Consider the following 3,440-nt stretch of genomic DNA (forward strand, 5'->3'; position numbering starts at 1 on the left):
GTCATCGTATGATCTTCTAGTAATCTTAGGATACATGAGACTTTAGTTCAAGAGAGGATAAAATATTTCAGTATTTTGTTATATTATTTGGTGGGTCATAAAACATGCATCAATACCAACAAGATGCATTTCTTTCTTTGAAATTCCAAATCCTTTCTTTTATTAGTAGGAATCTGAGCCCATGCATAAGATCCCAAAATATGAAAAATGTGTGACTATTAGTTGCATACATCCCCATGCTTCAAAATGAGTTTTTATTTTAACAGATTTGTGAAGAAAAATCTTCTAAATTTATGAAACATACTTGATTTCTAAATAGCCTATAATTTTTAGGGAATAGACCTAGCATGTAGCATGTAACTCGCCATGTCCTTCAAAGATTGGATCTTCCTCTTAGCTACCACATTTTGTTGTGGAGTATATGGAACTATGTTATGCAATTTTATTATGGCTTCATCACAAATATTTGAAACATCATTGTTGACATACTCCCCCCATTATCTATGATTATGTTCTTATTGTAATAGTAGCCATGAATGAATTGAAAATAAAATATTTAATTCTATCCAAAGCTGCTCTCTCTTGTTTAATTTTTCCTACAATCTTATTTTCTTTCCAGCTAGATCTATGATTTAATTTCTTATAAAAATATACATTTGTGTAGCATTAGCTTCTATTCTCCTTAGTTATAATTGGGGGGGTGTAAGTTTTTATTAATTCTAACACAATCTCCATAGCCTCCTTCACCACGAGAATTGAAACTGTAAAAATGAGTTTTGAAGAAATGTCTTTTACTACTTAATTTTTCTCTTATTATGCCTTGTCTCTAAAATCAAATTGCATAGAGACTAAAAAACAACACATGGCTAACATGCTTGCAAAAGAAGCATGCAGACATTGCAAGTGTTGATGCCCAAAACTTTTGTAGTCTACCACCTCATGTAGAAAGAAGCAAGCTATAAGGAACACTTACAAGAACAATAACCCCAATATAGTCACTTTGATTTTCTCCTCTTCTCTCACATGAAAATCTATGAAAGCATTGATTTGGCCCAAAGAAATGTGCCAGCGTGCATATTGTGATAGCTCCAATAACAGTCAATCATTTTTTCCTATTAAAAAAGAAGAATGAAAGTGAATATTGAAAAGGGACAATAAAACAATCTAATTTGTTGTGGACTAGAAGATTATGTTGGAGCCATGCTTAGAGTTCTCTCCCATGGGCAGTACTAAAAATCAATAGAAAACTATATTATGATACTTCTTGAACTTACTCAAAAATAGATTCAATTGTCCACTTGGTATAAATACCTATAAGAACCATGTCCTACTGAAGAAATGACACATCACACAAATGAAAAAAAATGGAAAAGAACCAATTAGAACAGAGTTGAAAAGTCAAATTAAATCATTTGTTATTAAATAATTAAATTTAAACAATAATCATTAGACACATTAATTTCACAACCTATCATGCCTCAGCTTAATTCCCAATGAACATTAATTCAATGTAAATGGAAATGTAACAAGCAACTTGGATATAGCACTTTGTTCCTATCTTATTACAACTCCAGTGTTGCCTTCCAAGATCCCCAGCTGTCGATGCCCTTCTACTGCATAACTACCTCTTTTAACCCTTCTTTTTCTAACTAACACAAACATCTTTGGTATTATCCTAGCCCATTTTCTTTTATTTTTATTTTATAATATCAAAAATGAAATAAATATATCTCAAGCTCTACAAGTACAAGTGCAATATAAAGCAAGCTTAAAATGTGCACTTCCATATATTTTTAAAAGTAAAAGTAAAATAAGAATTAGTTCAAATTATTAAAAGAAATTTCCTTCATATTCCACTTATTTCTAACATAGAAATACTTCCTTCTTATCTCATTATCATAAGGAAAAATAGAAAAAATTAATATGTCACATAAAATCAAATCATGGTAAACTAAATTTGTTTGTGGGCTGCTTCGATGATCTATCTATCCCCTTCCAAAAGTTACTCATCTCCACCTCAACCACAGTCTCATCCCATCGATCCTAAATCCAGTCAGACACTTGCAACAAATATGAGTCAATATCCATCTAAATCCAAATGAGTATATTAGTATCATGTTAATGGCATGTCATCGACAAATGAGTAAGTATGATATACTAAAATCCAAAACTATGTCATCATGATGATAATCAAATACATCCACATAGGCACATAAGTACAAAATTGTAACATCATCATAATATAATTAGATGGAATACAATAAATCATACATTTATGTTGGAAATATAATATAATATAACATTTTTTTATGAATTAAAATAACTAGCTTCATCAAAATTTGACCAAGTCAACATTGGCTAATCACTACATAAGCAATAATGTAGAAGAATCAACAAGTGAGATGTGACATCCCTTCCCTCTAAGAAGAGACATCATCCCAATGTCAAATCAAAACAAAATAAACACACACACACACACATACACACACACACACACATGCACGCACACGCATGCACGCACACGCGCCCGCACACACACACACACACATCCAAAACTAATGTCTAACTGAAATAAACAAGCTATACAAAATAATGGAGAATGGATTTTTGTAAATCCTTTGGATCCTCCAAAGTGGCACTATCTACACCAAATTGGTCTCATTGGACCTTGTAGTAGAGGGTGTCCCTATCTCTTACATTGATTCTATGCTTCTTAATGAGTCGAGTGGGCTGAACTACCATCACCCCTAGATCCTATACCTACAACGCATGCTAGTCAAGCACATGACATATATCAGGATGATATGGCTTAAGCAGAGAAACATGGAAAACATTATGAATGTGGGATAAAGTAGGAGATAGAGAAAGTTGATAAGGAACTGGGTTGATAACCTCTAACACCTTGAAAGGGACAAAAAATATTAGTGCAAGCTTTGAGCTCTTTCCAAACAAGTGAACTCTTCTGTAGTCTAACCATCAAAAGCACCTTTTCCCTAGTCTAGAACTATTAGAAAGTGTGTTTCTTGTTAGTATAACTCTTCTGACAATCTTCTACCTCCTTCAACCAACTAGTAGATTAAGAGCATTTTCTCTTCCATCTCTTTCAACATCTCAGGACCAACAATAATACTATCCTCTACCCTACTCCAATTGATGGGAGTACGATACTTGCATCCATAAAGGGCCTCAAAAGGAGCCATACCCAAAGAAGAATGATAGGAGTTTTTATAGGAAAAATCCACCAATGGAAGATACTCATCCCATTTGTACTTTTGATCCATGCAATACATGTGCAGTAAATCCTTGAGTACCTAGTTTACCCTCTCAATTTTCCCATCAGTCTCAGAGTGGTAAGTTGTGCTAAACTTTAGGCATGTACCCAAAGAAAAGTTTAAGGTTTTCCAAAACCTTAAAGTTATTCACTTATCCATGTCACAAAT

Source organism: Cupressus sempervirens, chromosome 3 (assembly GCF_028749045.1).
Source record: "Cupressus sempervirens isolate cs-2001-9-10 chromosome 3, ASM2874904v1, whole genome shotgun sequence".
Taxonomy (NCBI): Eukaryota; Viridiplantae; Streptophyta; class Pinopsida; order Cupressales; family Cupressaceae; genus Cupressus; species Cupressus sempervirens.